Genomic DNA, 27940 nt, shown 5'->3' with positions numbered 1-27940 from the left:
TGATCTAATTGAAAAATCTAACATCAGATTTAAGTTGCATGTTTCAAGAATCTTCCTTTCTTTATAACAATTTTCCTTTTATCAATGAAGAAAGAAACGGCAACGTAAAACTACCAATGCAGAATTTATTTCCATATTCTCAAAAAAGCAACGGATATAATGTTTGATCCATATGGCAGAATTTTTTCGAGCTTTCTTCAATAATTCTCTCTTCAATAATTCTATTAATATCTTTCTGAAAGGCATTTTTAATAGTAGCAAATATATATGTTACTAATTTAGAGTAACACAAGCGGTTTCTGTTTACAAAGAAAAAAAAACCTTCATGTATAGAATAGAGTAGTATATAGTTTTTTTAAATTATAAATGCAATAATTTTTTTAATGTACATACAAAAGAATACTTCTAATATATATTCTCCCACTCTAAAAAAATATTTGTATAGTTAACTTTTTTCAAATTTTTGTGATTTGGAGATTATATTTTATAATACCCATCTAGCTATAGGCAGTCATTGCGGAATTTTTTTATTCTCAAAGAAAAGTTTTTAGAAAAAAAACAAATATATATATATNTATATATATATATCATCAAGAGTTCTTCTTCCATCTCCGATATGCGAGAAAGGCATTTTTTGAAAATAAATCTGCAGAAAGGGGAAAAAAAGTTCTGCAGAAGAAAAAAACATTTCGAAACATTCTGCAGATCAAAATTTGCGAATTTGCATGGTACAAAATTATCCTATCAATTCCACACACAAAATAATACATAAATAAATAAATAAATAAATAAATAAAAAGCTAAGCATTATGCTATATGATGAAATAAAAAAAAAACTATCAAAATAGACATAAATATGACTTCACATCTTTACACAAAGTGTCCTCTCCTCTAACTGATGTATCTGGCGAAAAATACCAACTCTTTCAAAACGTATGTTGGAAAGGCAGAAAAAATATTTTATGGATGGCTCTAGCAACATTATTCAAATAACGCATCTTCAGATACTTTAGAGGTTTGTTGCTGCTAATCTTATGTGAATAAAAATGAAAGATGCGTATTAGGAGCCTACAGCATTAAAAGAACATTGATCCCTTCTCAAATTACTTCCTGTGGATAACACCCAGTAAATGATCTTTTGTGAGAGCAGAATGGCAACGACATTTGCATGCACGTACAACCTTTGCTTTTGTACCGTCCAAAAAACATAATGATTATAAGAAGTTGTTTATTGTATACGAAACACACATAAGTAAATTTGAAGTAATTTGTCTGATAAAATGTAAATATATTACTGAAAAATAAATGCATGGTGGACATTAACTTTTTACATAAATGTTTAGGAAGATAAAAGCTGCTTAAAGCATAATGTCTAAAATTTTCTTTAATTCTTATAAGGCTTCATTTTATGCCGAATTAAGATTAAAATAATAATAATTTACAAAACGGCTTCGAAAAATCAAAGAAGTAGTTTTACGTACTCTCAGAAACGTATAAATGTACACTTTCATGAAATCATCATTAAAACCTTTCGTTAACATTTCTGAAACGGCCCATGACGATTGCTTAATTTTTTTTAATACTACCATGTAAAAATTACTGTGCAACTATATATTTATCAGAAATGAAACAAAATCAAGTATTTAAGATCAATTCTAACCTTTTTTTTCTGTTTAATTAAGTGCAGCTCATAGTTTTATAATGAATCGAAAATTTAACACCACATTTTTCTGCTATTATTGTGTGCTTGTTTCTCTACTCAGTATAATCAGGACTACTATGAAAGAAACAGTTCTATATTTAATATACCATTTCGATTGGAGTATTTTTTGTGAAATCTATTGTCATATTTTTATCTTCAGAACAGTAATCAGAGGTTTATTAGCAGATTAAGTCCCATTTTATTTTATAACCATCGTTGAATAATTGAAGCAATTTTTCGGTTTATGACTACTAATATTCAATTCCATGGCCTTGTAATTTTGAACCTAATTCCGAAAACAAGGGAACTCCTGGATCAAGCCGCATTTCTGTTAATTGGAGAGGAAAACTTTAAAAACTTCCCACGGTTACCCTGATGGCAAGGGGACTCTAACCCAGGATTCGAATAACACCAAGGATGTTTGAAGTCAGAGCTGTGGTCGGTGCCAGCCGGGTGCAGATTTTGTATCTAACAGCTGTCGCTGGGATTCGAACCTGGTTCAGCTCATTTTTCAAACTATTGATGAGAATATGTTTTAAAAAAATTACGCTATTTTGCTGCTTATTTATGCTATTATCTTTGCTATATATTTATGCCATTTCTTCAGCTTAATATTAAATTTTATTTTTTTTACTTGATTATGTTTATAAAGGCTATAGAAAAGACCAAATTGGTCACTAAAGGCGGCTAGTTAATGTATAATCAATGGCTGCGTAATTCCGTACGAGGAAATCCATTTATTCCTATCCATTTTTGTTTACATTTTTAAAATTTAACCTCATGAACAAATTTGAAATGGTATAAAGCTCCTTATTAACTCTTACTTGAATGGCATAAAATTTTTTATGATTCAATTCATAGTTAGAATTGTATACAATTAAATTGAGATAAAACTTATAATTATACGCAGGCAATGTTACTACAATTAGAAGCGATGAACTCTTCCTCAATCTTCACAGTTAAAACATTACGGAAAAAATTATTGACACGCAAATTACCAGGACTTTTTACCTTAAAACCCATTTTTACCGTTTAATTTAATACCGAAGTGTTTACAATAATACTTATTGATTTTAAATATTTTAGAAAATATGACTGTAAAAATTACGGTAGATCATTTTTTCCTGTAAAAGTACTGGCACTTTGATTATCAGTACTTTTTACTGTCACTTTTCTACAATTTTTTAAGGTGTCGCTTTTGATATTTTTAAACAAAAATATCACATGTATCACTGTTACGTAACATATTAATATGTCATCATTAAATTAATTTAAAACCTAACCAACAATTCTTGTACCTACAAATGATTAAAAGAATTAAAGTTAACCAAACAACCACGTGAGTTACGCAATGTAATTAAGAAGAGTGTACATTCTTAATTTAGTCCATGCCCAGCCAATTAGGGTCAACGAACCCCTGAAAAGATTGAATTTATATTAATGTCACGTGACACGACATGTGATCCACTGGTTCACACGTGTTACGCACAGCTGCAACTATGAAAACTTTTCAAGGAATGAAGAGGTAATCTTGTAAGTGAAAAAAAAAAAGTTATGAATGAATCTGCGAAGAAGACTAAAAAGAGGTAATTATCCGTGTAGAAAATTCTGTGGAAAAACAATTATGCTCAATGCCAGCTTTACAGAAATAAGATAATTTGAAATTTCAAGAAATCGTTATAAGATATTCATTTTAATAACTTTCTATATTGAAGTAGTGTCTCCTTAAAACGTAGTTTTTTTTTCCATCAATATTTATCAAATTATTTTTCAAAGTCAAAAATGAACAAGTTTACGGTTTGTAGTTTTCCAGAGCTATAAATAAAGAAATATAAAAAGCTTCCAGACTATTTTTAGGTGTAACTTTGAAAAAGGAAGTAACTTTGTATTGAAATGTATAAAAAAAATGTCTCTTTGCCTAAATTAAGTAATTTAAAATTTTAAGATACATTCATTACACATTCATTTTGATTACTTTTTATATTGAAATTATGCCACTACCTAAATGCGTAGTTTCTCATCAATATTTATCAAATTATTATGTATGTTAAAATAATAATTAAAAGTTGCACAAAATCTTGGAATTATGGACGGGTGTTTTTTACCTGAAATATCATTAACATACAGTACGGTAATTTCAATAGAATTTTTCCAGTGTTTTTTATAAATTTCATAATTTAAAGTCTATTACATTGGTCACATGTTTTTAAGTCAAGTTAAAAAATATTTAAATGTATGGAAATCGGCCTAATTATTTTTTCAAATTTTTTTATTTTTAAAGCATTATATACAGTATAATACAGTGTTTTGATTTTAATAAAAAAATGCATAGTAACAAAAACAAATTATGTATGAAATGTAAAATTTAAATTTCAAAGAATCTATAAAAATCTATATCTAACCCAGAATCTACAGAAGAACTTATTTTAAAGAAAGGGTAAAAAATTGAAAATATGCGTATTTGTTTCGGGGAGACCTAAAAGTTACCTTTAAAATGTTTTTTTACTGTTAATTTATAACCTAAAACATTACATGTTTGAATTTAAAAACTACAATTTGTATTTTATTAATACAAAAAAGATATACTAAAATTTTCGTTTTCGGCTTTAAAATCTTGAAATTTTAAGCCAATTCCGGGAGACATAAATGTTTTTAAGTTTAACAAATTTTTTTTAAATTTAACATGTGACCACAATGACACCCTTTCGATTTTTTGAAAAGCTACACATAGCTACACAGGTATTTTTAATTTTTTATTTTAAAGTTATGTACCAAAAGATTTTATGATATCCGTAATTTTTCATTACTTGTTATAAAAAAAATAAAATATTATTTTTAAGTAAATTAACAGATTTTGTGCATAATTTATGGTTTTTCTCCGTGTTTAAAAATACAGAAGAATATTATCAAAATATAATTTGTAATAAATAGAAAAAATGAAATGAGAAATGATTTTTCAACGTCGCCAAAATAGCGAACAGTTCTAGCGAGTCGATGAAAAAGCTAAGTAAAATACATAACATTATTTCAGGCACTGTTAGCATACCGCCATCTAGTGCTAAAATTTGCAAATAAACGCGAACATTTCACCGACTTTTTTTAAATTTCATCAAAATGTCACCATTGTCGAATAAAACTTAACCCATTCCTCATATTATATTCTTCTATTGTTTTGAACTCAAAAAAATATAATACAAATAAATAAATAAGAAATTTCTGATGCACTTAGTAGATAAATAAATATTTCTCTTAACTCATAAATATTCGTCTCAAAATTCATATCCTTTAAAAGTATATTATGTTCTAACTCCATCAAATTTCCAAAAATTTTCATTTAACTTATTTCCTCCTATAGACTATGGGATAAAAAATTAATATCAAGTTATTAAAACTTTATGGGTTGCTTTATTTAACTTCATTACTATTTTTATTTTCACTTTTCATCTCTTATTGAATCAATCAATATTTATTTTCCCAATTTTTATTTAATTTGTTGCGATTAACATAGAGAATTATTATTTGAATTAAAGAGGACTTACTTATTAGAAACAATTATGAAATAAGATTATATCGTTTATACTTTTCAATTAAGATATTTTAGAAGTATTAACATCAAGATGTTTCATACTCCATTTCAACAAAAATGCAAGTCTAATTTAATTTTTGCTCAAATAGCAAAATTTATTCCTTATTTTAGTCCAAGTAATAGAGTTTCAAAAAATGATAAAATAAATAAAACGAAAGTACTAACTTAGATTTTATTGTTAATAAACATTTAAAGGTTCTGTCAAGTTAGTATATATATGAAATGAAAAAGCGTAACTTGAAACATATTATTCGAAATAAATATTAAATATAACCAGTACTAATAAATGTTGCATTTGAGTTTGTTGCTTCTATCATGTCATTAGATTTAAGGATTAGAAGATTTTATAATTATAACTTGAATATACTAACAAAATTAGATGTTTTAGGGGCACAAATCAATAATTATTGAATGATATTTCGATTTTTCATCAACATTAGTTGATCCAAGCTTACAGCAACATCTGACAACAGAATCATGCTAATTTATAAAATTGCTTGTTTGCACAGGCTTCCAATATTCGATATAACTTGAATCACTTGTAGTTAAAAATTGTTCCTTACATTTGCTTTTCAGTGCTGCAGGTCAATAATTTCGATTTAAAATATAGGTAGGTAACAATTAAGGTTTTGTAGAAATTTTAAAAAATGATTTGTGAAAAATCATCGCTTTGAAGAAAATCTTTAAATTTATCAAACCTAGTAGTGAATGAATGAATCCTGCAAAATGGATATTAAATTCCTTTTTAATTTTCAAACAACTTCCTGCGTGCCATTGTTGAAACTCCGCAATGCTAAGCATGCCAAGAGTTGGCTACCCATTATTTTATAAATATATTGAATTTAATAAATATATTAAATTCTGACATATCTTTTTCAGAACGATTATTTAAAAAAAAAAATTCTTACAGCCTATGTATACAGAAAATTTTACCTATAATAATAAGTCATTAAAAATATTGGCAATAGACATATCAACAAGTGACATATTCTGGAACAAAATTATTAATAACGGCACTTTAAACTATATTTTACTATTTTAATGCAGCTTTGTAATTTAATTTATGAAAAAGAATATTTTTAAAGAATATTTACATTTTTGAAAAACATTTTTTCATTTTAATGAAGTTTTCTGATTTAATTTACGGGAAAGAACATTTTTAAAGAACACCAATCTGAAAAACATGTTACCATTCTAATATAGTTTCTTGATTTAATTTAAGAGAAAAAACATTTTTAAAGAATATTTACAACTTTGAAGAACATCTTACTATTTTAATGTAGTTCCCTGATTTAATTTAAGGGAAAGAATATTTTTTTTAAAAATATTTACATCTTTGGAACATTTTACCATTTTATTGTAGTTCTCTTATTTAATTTAAGAGAAAGAATATTTTTAAAAAAGGTTTACAACTTGAAGAACAGAACAGTTTTTAAATTTCAATAAATGGCTAGTATAGTTTCAGTGAATCTTTGAATAAGTCAAAAAGAATTTTAATTTTATTGTAAAGAATACAACTCTTTGTATTCATTAAAAATAAATCCTTATTTTTTACTTTTTTTTAAAAAATTTATTTTTGTTTTTGTTATTTCAAACTGAAACTAAACAATGAGTAAAAAGATTTAATAGGAATACAGAAGTTAAAAGTCGAGAATTATAACTAATTTTTTTTCTATTTTCTCTGCTTAACACTTCATTTAAAACTGGAAAACTGAATAATAAATAAAAAAAATCAATAGGTATACCGGACGAATATGTAAATCTTTTAATAAAATATACAGATAGCTTTTAAAAATATTAAAAAAAGCTTAGACAATTTTTGGATAATATTTTGATGTCTAAACTACTTTGCATTTTCAACTTATATTTCATAATATATTTTTAAAGCAGTAATATACTGACTGAGTAGCTCTATACTGCTTAATAACTTAAGCCACGCATTATGACTTTAGTAATGTAATACATTGGTTCAGTTGTTACTGACATATAATTTAACATTTCATCTGAATCACTGAAGCAGAATTTCATACATCAATACATCATCATGCTCACAGAATAGACGTGTCTAGGCAGGAAAGTGGTACTAATTTATTTATCAGACAAAAATACATTTTACTGGAAAAAGGGAGTTTTCAGCACTAAATTTCCCGAAATAATAATAAAAAATAATCACATTAGGGTCCTTGACTCAAAGAAACATTAAATAAAAAATTTATAATTTTAGATTTGGCCTTGAAAAACCTTTTAGGTCAAGCTTTTATATATGACATCAGGCATTTCTTTTTCGGTTCTATTCGGAGATAAAGGGCATTTTATCAATAAGAAAAGTGCTCTTAAGTTTAGAAAAAAATCCGTTACGAAATTTATATTTCCACCTTATCTCAGTTTTAATGTACGAATGAAAATATATATCACTTGTGCTAATTGAATAGGAGCACCCAATAACCTTATCTCCGTATAAGCACAGTCCTTTTTAAGTTAGTTGAAAGTTAACACGTGTGATTGGAGTCAATTAGCATAAATCACTCTTTCTTTATGACGAGATTATTTATAGTTCGTTTGCGATGTTCAGTTTTGTGGAAAGATAAAAAAAATACATTTCGCATTAATTGCTCTATTCATCTTGCCTTGCAGAGATTTGCGTAATACAGGTACGTAAGTTGAGAAGTAAGTAATGATTGTTGTGCATGTATTCCGAGCTGATGTAGTTGGGGCAGTTTATATATTGGGTATCAGAACTATTCCATTTTCTCCGATTTCAATTCAACATCAGACTATAGATTGAATATGAAAAGTATTCAATTTTCTACAATTTCATTGAGAAACCATGGCACTTTTTTTTCGATTGTCAAGTTTTCAGCATTCAGTTTTACCATTCATACGATGCCAACCACCAACCAGTACGATACTATTCATATTACTTTTTGTCGGAATGGCATTCAGGGCACATACCCAGAGTCCCCAACCAGGGGCGGAAGAAGCGTACGCGGGGCCCTGGGCCATTCAAATTTTTGGGGTCCTTAGATTGAATTTTTTTCTCGTATATTTTTTATTTATTCAAATATAAAAGTATTTATTTATATTTTATTTAAGAAAGCATATTTAAAATTAAAATAAATGATAATAAATTAAATTTTACTTTTTTTTGCTAAATTAGGACTAAAAAAATTTTCGTATTTTATTAATATATATTTAAAAAGAAATTTTTTTTTAAAAAAATCATTGTTTTTCTTTAAAAATTTATTTTCAAAATATTTTTTTAAGGAGGCCCCTAATCATTGGGGGCCTAATGAGTAATCCGTCCCTGCCCTCAACTTGTAAGGGCGGGCTCCACCCCAATTTACATAAAATGAATTTTTTTAAAAAAAGTTTATCCTTAATTAAATTAGTTTATTCTTAATGAACTTAATTAATTTCCCTTAATTAAATTAATTCATTCTCAATAACCTTAATCAATTTATCCTTAATTGAATTAGTTGAATTAGTTTATCCTTTAACTAATAAATCCCCCAAATGTTTATTTTAAATTTTTATATTATAATGTCAATTTTAACGTAAGTATTTTAAAATGGATAAAATACATTTATAATAAGCTGTTTCAATTTTACAAAATTATTTCCTCAGATAAATTTGATAAGCAATGCTTTCATGTAAATAAATCTCGACAAATTAAACTTTAGAAGGCTATAGGTGCTTTGCTGGGTATCTAGTCCGAATGTATTGCTTCCTACGTAATGTTCCTTATTCTCATCCAATTTTAAATCCAAATTTCCTATGAATTCTTTTAAATGAGTAATCAGGTTGTTTAAGATTCACTGTTGTCGAAAAAATTATCTTTTGATATCATGATTCAAAACCATCCATGCTAATTGAAACACGTATCGTCACCTTTAGATGGCTTCTAAATGGCTTTGCAGGGCCCCGAGATCTGTAAGTCGGACCCTAATGCCGACACTGACTGAATTTGAAAATATTTCAGTTTATTGATTGAATTTGAAAATATTTCAGTTTAAGCATATTTATTTCAGTTTATAGATTAAATATGAAAAATATTCCATTTTTTCCAATTTTATTTCAAGATCAGCGTATATATTAACTATGAAAAGAATTACATTTTCTCCAATTATATTTCTGTTTCCGTTTCTTGAATTAGTATAAAAAGTATTCCATTTTCTTGAATTTTATTCAAAATCCATGCCACTCTCATTTCGAAAGGCAAAATTTTAGAAAGAAATTCAAGTTTTCAGTTGAAACATTCATACGATGCCAGCAAGCAGGGGTTGCATTTATTGATTTATTATGACAAGTATTGCAGCTTTTCAAATTTATTTCAGTCTATATAATGAATATAAAGATATTTTCTCTTAATAATAATCTAATAATAAAATTTTTATAATAAATATATCTCATAGTAAAATATCCTATAATAAAAGCCTTATAATAAAACATTATTGCAATAAAGCTGATTTAATTTATTATTTATAACCTCAGAAAAGCTTCTATTTCATCAAAATATATGATTATTCTTACATTTATAAAATTTATTTGTATTGTACTACAGTTTCAAATGCGAACTTCAGAGCTAGCTGTTTCCCCAAAACTGATTCATCTCTTTATTACTAAGAAAATTAAGTGCAATCAATTATTTAAAACATAATACTGATTTAAGCATTCTCTGTCTGTGCAAATATTCGCAGCTTATGCAGACATGTTAGGTAATTAAATATAAATGGAAATTAAAGAGTTTAAAGCTTTAATTCATAAGAGGTATTCAAATGTTTAAAACAAATTGCAGGAGCTGGTAGCAGTTTAGTAAATAGATGTAGTTTGATTTGATACTGTTAACTATTAATAACTAATAGTTAGCTAGATTGTTTAAATCAACATCTTGATAAACTAAATGGCGAAGTTATTTAAATATTGCAGAAAAGATTTTTTTTTAGATAATATGTAACAGTCTGAGCAAATAAAGTTTAAACTAAAAATACATTTCGGAAATATTAAAGAGAATACTTTTGTTATGTGTGCGACATCTTTTGCAATATTTTTTTAATGCTTGGGTTAGGCGACGTGTTTACTTATGTTACACAGCGCAAGTTATTTCATTCAAATAAATTTACTAATAAATACTTAACAAATAATTTTTTAATAATTTTAATTTAGATACTTTAAAAAAACTGTCAAATTATTCAATTATCACTAAAAAATCTAAATGAGTTTAGATTAGTTTTTGCAATATACATGTATTCAGATCAGTTTTCAAATTTAAATATGAAATATTAATAATAAAAATTTGCAACTGGAAAAGGCACAATTGCCATCGAAGAAAAAAATGAAATATAAATGAATGTGAGAAAAACATGAGAAAGTGTGGTAGCCAAGGAGCTGCGCTGGCAGAAGGTGGGAAATTCTGAATCTCTGACTCTTTTGAATAAAAAAAAAGTAAAATACGGGCTCATTATTTAGAACACTTCTTAAATTATTGCAAAATTAATCAGATAATTATTCGCTTCGACTGGATGATTCGAAGGAGAACTTGAATTTTTAAAAGAAAAAGAAGCTGTGTATAATGGTAATGTTTTAAGACTAACACTGGAAAAAAGCGTTGATTTCCTTATATTGACAGTAAAACTACACGAAATAGAATAAAACGCTATATTTAACCATTATAATCGAACACTGAGAAAAAAATTAAGGTCATAACTACCAGAATATCGTAAAAACGTACCAAATTTCTGGCTATATGGGAACATCAAAAAACTCAGTAATCTTTAACCAAGCGCTTTTTTAATGATTATGTAAAATTAACACTAAAGTACGGTTTTACAATCTTTGTTAAAAATTTGGTAAATGCTGTATGTATGCAGCAATTTTATCATGATATCACAGAGCACAGCATAAAAACTATTTATTCGGTTAAATTTGCTTTTCAGTTTTGTATTTTTTAATGAATATATGGTAATAAGAACTATAATTTTGAAAACCAGAATTTACGATAAACCGTTACCTTATTAACGGAAAAATTGTCAAATGAATAAATCAAAAAACCTTATATTTAGGTTTTTTTGCACACGAATTACTGTTTGTACCAGAAATGTCCTTACCATGCATTTCATCAGAATTTTTTTCTCCGTAAAATTCAAGACTATGACAGTAAAACTTAAAAAAATCCTTTTCTTTCTGTGGACATGAATAAATAAAAGAGCACTGCCATAATTTATTCAACATATTTAAGAGGAGATGACATTAGAACATAAAATATTTTAGCTAAAACGAGCAGGGAATTCTAATAAATTTAGTAAAATGTTGCTGTGTACACAATGGCTCGATGCAATAACCATGAAAGTGATGGATATAAGTTAGTAATAATAAAGTCACCAAGGGTCATCCACGTGCCGAGACCGATCAGATGAAGGGTTGGTAGGCGATCAGAAACAAGTATTTTTGTCCAAAGGATAAATATAAGAAAGTGAAGATGTAACTCTAGCAGAGCGAGAAAAAATAGCTCTTGGCGTGTTTGTTCGTTCAATCCAAAGAATTCTTAATGTTTTTTACGTCAGAAGAAAGTTATCGATTTCTTGTCAAGCTAAAGAGTCATACGAAAATAGAAATCGTTGGTCTGTAAGAAACATTTTTTGTAACTATGACTTGAACATGTTAGCATCAGTTTCAAAATCAGGATTAGTCTGTTCTTTTTACGGATTAAAACATGGATTTTATTGAAGTATCAAAAAATACATTTAAAAAAATCATGCTCAATTTTGCCTCAATTTAAGTTTTTCAAGATTTAAGTTTTAGATTAAGTTACATTATTTAAGATTAAGTTAGTTGAAGATTTATTTTGTATTTAAAGTAAAATTTTGTACTAAAACCGATTTACACTTCAGACATTGCTTCGTAGACAAGTAAGGCTTTTTTATAATAAATTCAATAAAATAAAGATGAAATTCAGTAGACTAAATAGTTTCGAATTTATAATGGATTCATGCGTAGAAGAGTATAAAAAATGGTCATACATAAAACACATATTTATTTTAAACTGTTACTTCTGTCAACTTCTTTTTGATTTCACTACAAAAAAATACATAAGAAACAATGTACATAAGAAATAATGTACATTAGAACATGTGTGTGTGTGTTAGTACTTCAAAGCTTCTCCTTATTTATTTATATCATTTGCTAGCCTTAATATCTCAATTTTTAGCCTCACTGTTAAAAATTCTGAATTAAATAACGGTAAAAAGTACCGGCACTCAGGGTACTAGTACATTTTACGGTACAATTTTACAGAACAAAAATCTAATATACCGTAATTTTTATATATTTACATTAATATTTACTGTAAAATTCCTGACTCAATGTGATTAGTAATTAAATAAAAATTTTATTAAAAATATTATATTAAATTTCAAGGTAAAAGCAGATTTTACGGTAAAATGAATTTTATCTATTCTGCACTCAGGTAAAAAATTTCTTTTTACCATAACTTGATAAGGAATTTCTTTCAATACAGTAGTTATGTTATTTTATGTTTCATACTTTATTCATTTATTAGATTACAATGCAAAGAATATGTGGTTCAAAAAAATCAAACTTTTCAACTTTTGAAAAAAAATGGTACGTGATGGAATTATTTGCCCATTTATCCTGAAACCAACATCCAGAAATCTATCGAAATTAGTCGCTAACCAATATGTTTGCTCTGTCGCAAAATCAATAAAAAATTGTCTTAATATTTGTTTCAATAGTCTTTACACAAACTTTCAAACATCTGTTCAGTATATAAACCATTTCCTTAAGTACTTTCTATTTTTATACAAATACTTTCTATTTTTCCTCTTAACCTCCTCGACAGGGTTAACAGGAATCAAAAATAGAGTGTTTCGAATTCTTCCGTCATATCATGTCAAGATAGACCGCTAGAGAGCGTTTCACAAATTCCACTAACCAGGGTCAAGGCCCGTGCTCCACCTCCCCCCAAGTACCCAGGATTTTGTCTTTTTAAAAAAAGCACCTAATAAAAACGGAGGGTTTAACAGTGCTTCGGCTGCAGTGAAGAACGGGTTAGATAACACGAAAATAAAATTTCAATCCAGTTTGTCGAGTTCTTTATATCGTCTCCACTCAAGTCGAGAGGCAGACTGTTTTGGAAGAGTTATGTTTTTAATAACACCACAGAGCAGTCCTCGGACATTGAAGGGGGTTGATAACCTTAAAAACATTCTCTTTTCTGCTATTGAGATGGGACATTTAAGGTCGAATTAAATTTAAAAATTTCTCCTGCTTTAAACGTTCTGAAAAAGAGAATGTTCGGAGAAATATTCTTGTCTTGATGATTTCAGGAATGTAATATTCCATTGCGGGTTCAGAGCATGAGTTGTGTTTTTTGTCCAATACATTTGGCATATATGTGAGAGAATTATATTATAGGGTGGATAATATAACATACGAAAAATTACATGGGATACGCTTGATACTATTTTTGTATATATTAGATTTTGTATATATTTGTATATATATATAGCCAAAATATAATGTATTATATTTTGTATATAATACATTTGGCATATATGTGAGAGAATTATATTATAGGGTGGATAATATAACGTACGAAAAATTATATGGGATACGCTTGATACTATTTTTGTATTTTAAAAGTTTAAATACCGCTTTGTAATGATAGTCAAAAATGAAATAAATATTTGCGAAACTTAAGTCTGGACTTTTTATTGGGACTAATGTCTTTTTTGAGGACAAAGCTAACAGTTTTTATCTATCGTTCGAGATAGTTGATACATTCTGTTAAAATTAAATAAACTTTTTCAAAAAAAAAAAAGAAAGAAAGAAAAGAAAATTTTTATGAGATACATACGATTTTATTTAAATCAACTTTGTAATGATAGTCAAAAATGAAATAAATTGCGAAACTGTATGTCTGGTCTTTTTATTGGGACTAATGTCTTTTTTGAGGACAAAGCTAACAGTTTTTATCTATCGTTCGAGATAGTTGATACATTCTGTTAAGATTAAATAAACTTTTTCAAAAAAAAAAAAGAAAGAAAGAAAAGAAAATTTTTATGAGATACATACGATTTTATTTAAATCAGCTTTGTAATGATAGTCAAACATGAAATAAATATTTGCGAAACTTAAGTCTGGACTTTTTATTGGGACTAATGTCTTTTTGAGGACTAAGCCAACAGTTTTTCTCTATCGTTCGAGATAGTTGATACATTCTGTTAAGATTAAATAAACTTTTTAAAAAAAAAAAAATGAAAATTTTTATGAGATACATACGATTTTATTTAAATCAGCTTTGTAATGATAGTCAAAAATGAAATAAATATTTGCGAAACTGTATGTCTGGTCTTTTTATTGGGACTAATGTCTTTTTTGAGGACAAAGCTAACAGTTTTTATCTATCGTTCGAGATAGTTGATACATTCTGTTAAAACTAAATAAACTTTTTCAGAAACAAAAATTAAAATTTTTATGTGATACATGCGATCTCATTTAAATGAAACTGAAAATAAAAAAGAAATGTTTTAATAGAGAAAATACTTGTGGAATTTTTTTTATCTTGATTGTTAGTTAGAAATATCTTCTTGCACGTAATGTAAGAACCATATGATATAACTAGAAAAATATGTACTAATTGAATTTTGATTTTAGAAAAAGTAATTTTTTGATAATAATTAATATGATTTATAGTTAATAACTAATATGTTAGCTACGCTTGATAATTATATTTGAAATTATCGAGGACAGTGCAGGAATTTATTTGCTTATTCAAAAAATAACTTTAAATGAAAAAAACTTATGCCGATTTTTTTTATCACAAGAGTTTATTGAAAAAAAGAAAAACGCATTACGGCCTAAGATCATAATTTTTATCAAATGTTTGACATATTATGTGATATATTTATAAAAATATGTTACATTTTAATTTAATTTTAAAAAAATGGCAAATTATAATAACAATTAATTTGCTTGTAAATATTATACTTGCAAAGATTGATAACTATTATTTTTGCATGTATTGATAACAATTATATTTATGATTATCGATAACAATTATGCTTCCAATTACTGACAACAATTACGTTTACAAATATTGATAACAATAACGTTAGCCAGCATTGATAACAGTCATGTTTGCAAGCTTTGAGAACAATTATGTTTGCAAGAATTGATAACACTTATGTTTTCTAGAATTAATAACAATTATGTTTTTAAATATAGATAACAATTAAGTTTGCAAGTATTGGATATACAATTACAAAGTTCAAAAATAGTCTTATTTAGTTTTAAAAAGCTACAGTTTAAAGAAATTTAAAGTCATTGAGACAGTACAAGATTATTAATATTCATTATTCTTATTATTTTGTTTTATTTATTTATTGTAGAAAATTTTGTAAGCAACTTATCTAATGCACAGTTCATCGAAATAGAGATAATCCTCTCAATGCCAATTTCTTAATTGCTTATTTGGGGCTTTTCTGCAATGCTAAAACCGGTTTTTCCAATGTTAGTATAAAATCAAAATATTACCTTACAATCTTCCTCAAATTTAGTAATGCTTGTAGTGTATAATATACTTCTAACTTTCTTGAAACTATAATTTTTTTAAGCTAGACTTATTAAACTATAAAGTAACTAAGTCACAACTTACTTATTATTTAAATTCATTTAAATCAATTGGAAGTCTTCTGCTCACAGCCTACAAAGGAAAGAAAAATATGAGTTTGATAAACATTGATAAGCTGATTATAAACAGTTTCATAAAATTACATTTTCTAATACTTCAAGAAGAAAAGTAACAAAACCAATCTCTTATTTCTTTATTTATTTAGCAATTCTGCTTTCGATAAGAACAATGGATAAGAGATAGTTTTACAAATAATGATGTCAATAATTTTGTACAACACAAATAATGATGTCAATAATTTTGTACAACACAAATAATGATGCCAATAATTTTGTCCTACACAATTTAAAGTAATTAATATTTATAACGATGAAAAGGGCAAAATTTGTCTTTTTTTAACGTCACTAGGTTTTAAGAAATGGAGTTTATTAAAAGTCTTATACTCCGGAAAAAAGTAACAGAATTGAGAGTGAAGCAATGTTCTCAATCTAAATGAACTACATTGACCAATAAAAATAATAATTTTTGAATTCAAAAACGTTTGAAACAGACATAATGAGACTGTCTATTTCATGTCCAAAAAGATGTTAATAGTACTGGATAGTTTAAAATAAGAAAAAGCTTTTAAGATTTACTCTCTGGTCCATTTTTAAAAATCATGGCTTCTTCAAAATTTACGTGTAAATACATACATAATGAATTTAGTTGTGGGAGCCACGAATACTTTTAAAAATTCCGCAAATAAGCTACGAAAGAAATTTTGAACTATTATAAAAAAAAAATTTGTCTTTCACCGATAAGTAGCAACACTATATAAACAAAAGCTAAAATTTACAATTCACAATATAAAAATTGCCACTAATTTTTAATTTAAAAAAAAATTTCTTGAAATTAAGGTAGATGAGATATATTTCAATTACAGATTAATGTAAGATGTTTCAATAATAAGATGTAATATATTTTAATAATATTGTAGAATATAATATGTTTAATTAATAAATTAATGTAATATTTTTTAATAACAGAATGTATTATATTTCAAAAATAAATTATGCAAATTTAATAATATATGTAATATATTTCAAAAATAGAATGATGTGGATGGTAATAATAATTTTGTGAGATTGGCTACAATTGAAGTGCTTAGGACTATATAATGATAAGTCACTGTTTCAAACTGTCTCGGAGAACCTTTTTGGTGAAAAACACCACGCTTTTCATGCAGGCAACAAGCTGGTTTTGTGTATTGTGCGGTTATTAAGAGAAGATTTCAGTAACTTGTAAATTAGCTAATTGGAAACAATACAAAAGAAAAATGTATCATCTACGGAAAATGGTTGGCTTACCAATATACTACTTATTTATTTTTATTGTTTTAATTAACTATTATGTGTTAATTAAATGCACAATAAAACAATTAAAAAATGAGTAAATTGAAAACAATATATATTTATTTCCTCACGATTTCTGATTTTATTATAATCAATGAATAACAGTCCTTTAAAATCATAACTTTCTAGGTATAATAAAATTGCATCATATCAGTGCAATATGTATTATATTAATGATAAAATTACAACATCAAATTACAAAAAGTTTTTTGGTATTAAAATTTCAAAAATGTAAAATTTTTAAAAATCATTTTTAAGAAATAAATATATGCTATAATATTAACATATTATTATTATTTAAAGATTTAAAAAAGCATTATTAAATAATAAAAAGTAAAAATACAAACTCATATTCGGATAAAAAAAGACGCTTGTAAAATTACCATACCTAATGGTAATGATATTTCTGGGGAAAAAACCATAATTATGGTTAAAAACCAAAATATACGGTACTTAAACCATCCATTTGGTAATTTTTCTATTCATATGGTAATAGAAATTCTGTCTTTCAAAGTTATAGCTATTATTACCGCACATTTAGTACAAATAAATTTAAAACGATAAATTATTTTTATTCCAAGCTCTAAGGAAGGTATCATGATGAAATTACCAAATTTATTACTTTTTACAAAACCATATTTTATTGATATTGAAATCATTACCAAAACGCTGCGGCAAAAATTACCACACTTTTTTGTTCCTATAGAGCCGAAAACACTGTACATCCTATTCTGGTAGTTTCGACCATACTTTTTTCTCGTTGTGCAAGTGGCTTACTTAAAGAGCAATCAATATGCTGGAAGTTGAAAACTCAAATGTTAGGAAGTTTTTATATCCGTTTTAAAATTCATTCCAAGTAATTGATATAACTTTACTTCGATTCGATTTTCTACTGTAATTGTTGACAAAAATTAGGACCATTTTTAGTTACCTATATATTGATATTGATTGCTTTTTCAGTACTTATTGCTTTAAAATCGCATTGCTAGCATTACTTCAAAACTTACTTATATAGGTTTAATTTCAAAGAAAATATTTCAATATTTGAGTACAATGCTTTTAATCACATACGCATAAATTAAAATACTTTCAATTAAATAAATTGCAAAGATCACAAATGGAATCTTCAAAATCATTAAATACTATTCAAAAATGCTAAATTTATTGAAAGAATATATAAACAGTTATTCTATGTTATTAAACAGCGTTAGTAATTCTTACGCCCAAGAGAAAACTCGAAGTTTGAGGATCTGAAGATGTTCTGAATGCATTACATTTGACGTCATGCTACCTTAAAAGGTTTATGACTTGTAAATATTGTGATTAAACTGATTTTCTCTCAGAGAATGCAACTCCATGATTTGAATGCGTTGCCCCAGAGGCATCACATAACTCTAGTTAATAGGTCTTTTCTCAAGGTCCACCTGTGCAATTACGTCTTCTATGACTTCTTCGGTATGCCCCAAATACCAAGGCAAAGAATGAATGCTTTCACTTGCATTAGTATAATGCACTTTTGAATGTCAAATTACATAAGCATACGTAAGTATAACATGATAGCAATTTAAGTTTTCAAATGCTACTTTAGTTTTGTGCAAAATCATTTTTGGAAAAACACATTTTGGCAAAAAAAATATTTTTAATTTATATTACACAAAATAAAAAGTTAAGTTTTAAGGAAAAACATCATGCGGCAAGAAAAAATATTTCGTTATACACAAAAAATTATAAACAAAAACAATTTTATAAGCAAAACAATAATTTTTTAAAAAAAAACAAGCAGTACGTTTTAAACTACAGCATGATGTAAACAGAAAAAATTATGTTATAAAGTAAAGATTATGTCATAAGCGAGAAAGTATGTTATTAGGAAAATATTTACGTTAAAAAAAATTGATAGCCTTTATTTTTATTCATGAAAAAAAAGAATAAGGAAACTGCAATTTAAATTTCAAATAAGTCTAGATTCAGAAAAATAACTTCAGTATTATGGTTTTCGATAGATTTCTATTTTTATGATAAATGTTTTGGAGAATTCAAAGCGATTTTTTTTAAATATTTGAGATTTTTATTCAATGAAAATAGATGATAGAACGATGACCTTATAAACTGAAAAAAATTCCAGATCAAATAACGGTTAAAAGTACTGACAACCTGAATGTAAAATTCGTAAAATCCAATTCATTGTAAAATCCATTTTAACCATAAATTTTACGGTAATATTTATTTAATACAGTGATTCAGCAATTTTACAGTAAATATGTCGTAAAATTACAGTTTTGATCCTTAAAATTTTACGCTGAAAAATATCGGCACTTATGGTGCCTGTACTATTTCATCCGAATTTTTTACTGTGTAAGAAAAACCAATTAATGATATGATAGCTCAAGATGATAGCAAAATGAATGATGATCGTAGATGTTCAGATTTATATAACACTTATGAATGTCAAAATAAATTTTAAACTTTGAGTTTATTATATTTATATTTGCAAATGTTTTTCGTTAAGAACTGTATAAAATCAGTAAAAATAAAGCAATTAACAGTAATAATAAAATTCATGTCACTATAAGGTCTTTTTTTCACTGCTATTGTGCTACGACATGAACTATAATTAACATGCACCGTATTTCTAAAAAAATATATCCTAACAGCATTTATTATTAAAATATATAAATGATTAAAAAGTTTAACATCTCAGCGAAATGCATTATTTAAAAATTTAGTTTCACACGACTCGTGGCTAAAAACAATGTTTCAGAATTTATAATAAGTATATGGATGTTAAAAACTACGTTTTTAAGTAGTCTAAAAAGGAGAAAATATTATATTTTGTAAGACCTAAAACGAAAAATAGTGCTCTAATAAGGGAAAGTGAAGACGCACTACGTTTTCCGTTTTAATTCCTGTTTCCAAAAAATGCATAACTAAAACTATTATTTATATTTCAAGGTTTCAGAAAATTGTTTATTTTTTATTTTTCCAATGCAATAAAATAAACAGTGATACGACTATCTTAATGTTCATTATTAGATATATTTTATAAAGTTACTAATTATATCTTATCGTCTTTGGGTCAAACGCGAATAGATAATTATTGTTTACGAAAAAGTATTTCCAAATCATGTAATTCTCAGCTGTTTGCGGAAAAATATAATTATTGTGTTTTCTTTAGGCAATCTTTGTTAACTAGTACTATATTCCCTTAATGAGTTTAAGGAAAGAAAAAAGGATAAATATACGAAAGTTTATTTGATAAATAATTCCCTGTACGTTTTCTTTTAACAGATATGTTTTTTCGTTTAATTACGCTAATTATGTTTGAATAAACAATCATTCCTTATTTTCGGTAAATTGTTTCAAGAAAAACAAAAAAATTTAACAACAAAATTATACTAAAAATATTATTTTTTACGTTTTTATTTCTGTAAACTTTGTCTTTATTTCTCTTGTAATTATAATAATTTCTTACACATGATTAATTTCTTATTCCCTATACTGTAAAAATTTTACAAAACTCTTATGTTTAATTTAAATGAGACTTGGCAAATGAGAATGCCTGGAGCATTGATAGAAGAATTGCTCAGAAATTCAATCTGAGTGTTAGTTAAAATAATTGTTATTGAAATATTGAGGATAAAAACACAGTTTTTTTTTAATTTGAAAAGTGAGATCATTATAGTTTTCCCAGAAAAATAAAACAGACGAACTCCTTTAAAATCAACATATTATAAGTCCATTTTAATTAAATAAGACATGAAAATTCAGCAAGCCTTGATATGAGATATTTTATGCTTTTAAGTCATTTAAACTCTGAATAGAATTATACTAAATAAATTTATTAATTTTAGATACATAAATGCGATTTTCAGAGTATTAATTTTATTATTATTTTAAAATGCTTTTTAAAATATCTTATTGCTTTTGCAGTTAATGTACTCTAACTACACTTAAATATATCGGTGATAAAACTTCATTTGAATCATTTTAGGACTTAAATAAAGACTGAATTATAAAATTATTAAAGAAGCTCATAAAAAAGGTAATTTCAACTACTGATCAGGTATAATGAAATATACCTGAGTGAATCACCACTGAATAGTTGAAAACATGCCAAAAAGCATATTAAAGCATATTTATTTAAATACTTATTAAACATAGTTATGATGTCATATCTACAATTAATTGGATTAAATTAATTTGAAATTTAGTATTCAGTTTGCGGTAATTACAACAATTAATGAAAAATTGTGATTAAAGTACCATTAATAATTATTTTTCTTGTATTACATATTTCCATGCATATATTTATCGCTCCCAAAAGCAATTAAATGTCGATGAACTTTGTACGTATAGAATCAACCTACACAAAACGGCTCTTCGAAGGCTGTTGTGCATTTATTGCATTATTTAAAAATAAAAAATGTAGAAAATTATCTAATCACAGTTATTTTTAGAATTTTTTTGAAAGCTACATCTCTGTTAAAACAAATGCTGATTAGCTTTTTCTAAATCTTATCTTATAGACCTGGTTACATTTTTATGAATTTTTATCTACGTTTCACTTTTTATAATGAATTACTTAACTACATCTTAAAAAACCTACAATTAACAAAACATATTAACTTTTATTATTAATATTTTGAGAAGCAACCTTATGTCATGTTAAAAGTTTATGCTGAATCAAGCTTAATTTTTTCACTTTTTGTAAGAAACAGAGTTAAAAAACGTTAACTATTAAGTAAATAACTCTTTCACAACAGCAAGTTTCTAGCCAAAGGAAACATATAAATTAAGACTCTACAATTTTTGTACCAGCGACATGGTAATGGTAATGTGGTCAGTACTGAGCACCGGTTGCCTTATTTTCTTTGCCAATCTGGTTTTCATTGATATCAAGCTAGTTTCCAGTCACCACACACTGTAAAAAATTGCGAAACAAATTACAGTATAAAGTACCGACACTTTAGGCGCATCATCCATTTTTCATTAAAATCCATTTTTACCGTAAAATGTTATACCCTAATTATTACAGTAACATTTATTTAATTTGAGTGATTTATTGATTTTACTGTAACTATTACTTGAAAAATTACGGGATATCAGATATTTTGTTCTGTAGCATGTTCTAGTAAGAATGGATTTTACTGTAAAATGTACCGGCACTCTGATTGCCGGAACTTTTTAACGTAATTGGATGTAGAATTTTTTCAAGTGCAGAGTATAAATCTCCGATATTTTAGGTCATATCGTTGTGAAAACAATCTTAAACAAAATAGATACAGTAGAGTCCCGATTATCCGAGTTAATGTGAACCACGACTAATTCGGATAACTGAAAAACTCAGTTAAAACGAAGAGTATAAAAAAAGAAAGAAAAAGAGTTGGTATAAATGTAATATATTTAAGAAATATAAAATTTATACGAGAATACCACATGTAACTCCTATTATTATTAAAAAGCTTACTTGAAAAAACTTAAAAAGTATACTTTGCGAGAATTAGAGAGTTTTTACTTAAAAAAAGTCCTTAATCGTTTTTTGTTTTACATAACTTTGGGGCTTTTCTGCAGCAATGTTTCGCCATTTTTTCGGGATAACAGGAAGGCTGGTGTCGCCTCTTTTTGTTGTTCTATGTATTCAGTAGCATTTTCGACAGCTTTCAGTTCATCTGTGTGAGAGATTTTTATATGTTGATTTTTATCGTCACTGTCTTCATAGGTTCATTTTCATTATTGACGATATTAACGATCATTTCATGGGATCAAGTTGTTTGATTTTGTTTACCCGAGTGTTTGGAAGATAAAATTCAGATTTATTTTTCGGCGGTATTTTTAAAAATAAAAAATGAACTAGAACAGAAAAATCCTTAAAATATTTGATAGCTCGGTTAAAGCGGAAACTCGGATAACCGGGGCTCGGATTATCGGGACTCTACTGTATTTTTAAAAAAATCAGTCATTACTTATTATTACAGATCGTTTGTTTTAGCAAGCTTCTCAAATCATACCAGGTTACTTTTTTAGGCTAAATAAACGCTTTCAATAAATTTGTTTACTTATTCATTTTGGTTTTGTATATTTATATTCCACATTTATAATTTTTATTTAATTATTCAGTTGACTAGTTTTTGATAGTTGACTATTTTGATAATCTTTCTCCATTAAAGCGGTTAAATTTAAAAGTTCTAGAAACGTTTAGCAGTAATAAATTGTAATTTTTTTAAGAAACTTTAAATTATTTTAAAAACATAAAATATAAATTTTTAAAGCATGAGTATTTTTTTAGTTAACACTGAATAGAAATGTTAGAAGCTATTCTGAAATTTCAAGACAATTCATTTTATAAATGCTATTAAAAAAGTTTATGTCGTTAAGCCGCACTTTTAAGTAGAATTTCGTTAATTAACTTTATTTACATTATTTCATTTAAAATAGTGAAAAAAAGCCTCCAGCTATTCAAGAAATGATAAATAAATTTTCTACTACTAGAACTTAATTATAAGTCCTGGGGGAAATCTGAAACTTGATTTAAAAAACATAAGACTCCAAAATATTCAGTGAATCAAATACAAAATTCAGTTACAGAAACAGTGTAATAAAATTTAACTATCTATTCAAAAATTACATAAATCACTAACAGCCACTTAAAAGATATTATTTTTTTCATTTTAAAATATAAGCATGCAAAGGATTTAAGGACTGTTAATCATTTTTTAAACATTTTAATTTTTAAACTTTTATAAGATTAAAGTTAATTTTATGCTTGTTCAAAATTCAACACATTTATTGGCTGTTAAGCTATATGACGACAACAAAAAAATTACAATTACGAAACATCAATTCAAAACAAAAAATGTAACAGTTTAAGGGTAGACGAAGGATGATTAAAGCACCCTTATAATATTTAAGACTTCTAATTGCCAATTAGAAGATATTCATTTTTTCAAAATTTATTTTTGCAAACGTAACACAATTTGCATTAACTCTAGAAAAATAATTATAAATAACTAAATTCAAGGAGCTTCTGTAATTAACCAAACAAAAATTTGCTTTTCTTAAGAGAAAGATTAGCAATACATAAATGCTAGAAATTTCTGAAATCCTGACACTTTACTGTAACCGAGAAAGAAATAGCTAATTTCAGCTTAAGTTATTTTCTTATTTATTAATTGTTCTGTCTTACTGCAGAAGGGACGTAACCAGCCTTGAAATCATAAGTTTTAAAAATACCCTTATTTAATAGCAAATGCGAACATCAAAAGAACGGTCATAAGAGGAGCAATTTGCTTTTCATGACTGATTAAAAATAATACTAATTTTAGCATATTTCCTCAGAAATTAAAATTTGAACATTAAAGAGCTATAAAGTTTTTTTCATGATAGTGAAAGGGAGCTCTTGCAATCAAAATTTTTACCACTTTTTCCTATTTTGCTTTTTGTGTCTGCGAATCTTGTAATCGAAATTTTGACCACTTTTCCTTATTTTGCTTTTTGTGTCTCCGAATCTTATCGAAATTTTGACCACTTTTCCTTATTTTGCGTTTTGAGTCTGCGAATCTTGTAATCAAAATTTCGATCACTTTTCCATAATTTGCTTTCTGAGTCTGCGATGCTTATAATCGAAATTTTGACCACTTTTCCTTATTTTGTTTTTTGTGTCTGTGAATTTTATAATTGAAATTTTGACCAATTTTTGACTAGCTGTGCGCCTGAAATTTTGGCCGATAACAACTTATTGTCAAATAAAAACATTAGTGTAAAAATAAATTTTGGAAATAATATGAGTATATAAGGTGAGCTCGATTTATATTTAAAGTATTGTGCTTGAAGACGATGCCAATACAAGTTACAATTGCATCCTAAATAAAGCAGGCATAATTTATTATACTTTTACCACAAAAAGACTCATTCAAAGTACATTATAAAATATGTTAGAGAAAAATATTTGTTTAACTGTAAATTTAACTCCATTAATTCTGTTTTTAGTGATTCAACTATGTAAAATATTGGAATTTTTATGATTTATTTTGTTTATTTCATTAATTTAATCGTAAACCTAATTTCGTTAGTTTGGTGATTAAACTGGTAAGTAATACTACGTATTTCTATTGTTCTTTTTATGAATTTTAAATTGTAGCAGAAGTATAAGTTCAATTTTCAAAAGAGAGTTATATGCTAGAATATTCTTCGATTAGCAGCGCCATTAAATTTGCATTACACGAAAATTTCACGATTTTTGTAGCGTGCTGTACGAGAAGAAATAAAATTCTGGTTACTTTACTGTACTCTGTAATGGTAATGAGATTTCTGATTTAAAAAAAAAAAAGACATAATTTTGGTAATTTTTCCATTCGTAGTGGTTTACCGGAAATTCGTTTTTTTTCTTCAAAATTATAGTTTTCATTATCACCCAATAAGTAAAAAACACAAAACTGAAAAATAAATTAATCGAATAAATAATTTTTCATGCCATGCTCTAGGGCAGTCATTCTCAACCACTGTGCCGTGGCACTTTTGTGTGACGCCAAATCCTTAAAATATGCCGCCAAATATTAGAAATGATACAATAAAAATTATAATGCGTTTTTTGACACACAATTAAAAAAAAATTTGAAATAAGTAGGAAAATTAATGACTATTAAAATTATTAATTAGCAAAGGAAAGCAAGCTAAATATTAACTTTCAAACGGAAATAAAAGATAATCATTAAAGTAAGCTATGCAGTTAATAAACAAATTAGCAAAGGATAACTAAAATAACAAATCTATAAAAAAAATAACAAAGAAAAACTAACAAAAAAGACGCTAGCAATTAATAATTAGCAAAAAAAACTAGTGAACAAGAAATCACAAAAAATAACAATTAATGTAAAAAAACTAACAGTTAATAACTATAGAAAACAGGCTAACAACTAACAACTAGCAAAAACAAAATGACTGTTACTAACTAATAAAAAATTAGTCGAAAGAAATAATTAATCCCTTAATAAACGTACTTTTGTAGTACATATTATTTTATTTCACGTTCAAAATTATTATCACAAACTATTTAACACAGTGTATAATAGATAAGTAAACAGCTTTTAATCTAATTTTTTTCATTGTGCCGTCAAATCGATAAAAGTGTGCCGCAATAAAAAAAGGACAATCATGACAAAATTATACAATTTCACCACATTTGCCAAATTTTATCAAATATTATAAAATTATATTTCATTGTTAAATTTACCTAAATCAATACAAAAATATTTAGTAAAAAATACCGAACATTTTGGTGTTACCATAGAGCCAGAAACACAGTCAATTTTTCCGTAATGTGGCAGTTTTGACAATAATTTTTTTATCAGTGTACTTTTTTTTCTAGTGGCAAAAAAATATGATTATATGTTTAATATATCTTGCGATTTTTTCCCTATTTACTTGATAAATTCCATGTTTTTCTATCATTAAATTTTTATTTATCTAAGAATAAACAAAAAGATTTTAAATTATCACTGTGTTAACTATTTATATTAAGATGTAATTTTTATTATTTTTCTTAAACAAAATAATTTCTAAATTATTTAAACATATAAAAACTAATTGAATATTATTATTTTATAAATTAATTAAAAAAGTTATTTAGAAATAAACACGCATTAAGTCATGATAAAATACGTTGTTAGAATGCTTTACTTTTCGACTCTTTCGAAAAAGTTTTCTGGCTACTTGCCTATACTGGGAAATTCCACCTCATACTCGTTTCGCTTATCAACCTCAAAAATTGTTTCGTGAATTTTTGATCTACACAAATAAACAGACTTCTTAAAATAGAAAATAATCGATGCAAAGTTCCTAAAAATTCTAATTGGTTTAACAAAGATTTGGTTCCACAAATTTGGTTTCTGAACTTATTAGATAAAATTCAAACTTAAACAATTTGCTTATCATTGTATTACTGTTATTACAACTTCATTTCCTAACTTGGTTAGTTCCGCACTTTTTTAGTTTTTATTAATTAAAAAGTGTTTTAGCAATAGAACAAAAATTACTTTCTTAATATTGCCTTATAATTTTAATATTTATTTTAAAATTCATGATTTAAATTATATATGTTTATTAAACCTAATTTTTCGTAAAATTTATTCATTTATTTAAAAGTAAATGTAACTTATTTACCATTTAACCCTTGAAAAACAGCAACTAAATAGTTTAATGTTACATTAGTTAATATTATACGATTCATTTATGACACTTTTTTAAAGTTCTTAATATAAAATAAAGATTAAAAAGTTAATATTAAGAAAGGATGATAAGGAAATGTTGGTAGCACAGTCGAAAATTTTGAATAAAATTATCATAAATTTTAAGTTAATTTACCATTATTTTAAGTTAGTTATCATTAATAAAGTAATAAAATATATAAATTTTATTATTTTTAAGTTGGATGCATCCAAGGAAATTTGGATCTTGCATGTTTATTAATAATCCTATAATGCAATTTTTCCATCCAATGAGAATCCGTAAAACGATAAGATGACAATTATCTTTTTATGATAGATAAAAACTCTTTCTTAATCAAAATTATTATGCAACATTGCGACATGATAGTGATTCAAAAAAAGCGAAATCAG

General features: G+C 26.2%; 1 protein-coding gene across 2 annotated transcripts in view; it reads right to left on the bottom strand.

The window, feature by feature from the left end:
• LOC107437715 (solute carrier organic anion transporter family member 74D) overlaps positions 1–27940 on the bottom strand; it is a 258380-nt gene that overhangs the window by 189806 nt on the left and 40634 nt on the right. For both annotated transcript variants that reach the window (XM_071184715.1, XM_071184716.1), the window contains exon 2: positions 15961–16008. The gene's annotated coding sequence lies outside the window, so the exon portion shown is untranslated. The remainder of the gene's footprint in view (positions 1–15960; positions 16009–27940) is intronic.

Source organism: Parasteatoda tepidariorum, chromosome 8 (genome assembly GCF_043381705.1).
Source record: "Parasteatoda tepidariorum isolate YZ-2023 chromosome 8, CAS_Ptep_4.0, whole genome shotgun sequence".
Classification (NCBI taxonomy): Eukaryota; Metazoa; Arthropoda; class Arachnida; order Araneae; family Theridiidae; genus Parasteatoda; species Parasteatoda tepidariorum.
Note: the sequence above shows the minus strand (reverse complement) of the source record. Positions and strands in the feature narration are given on the sequence as shown.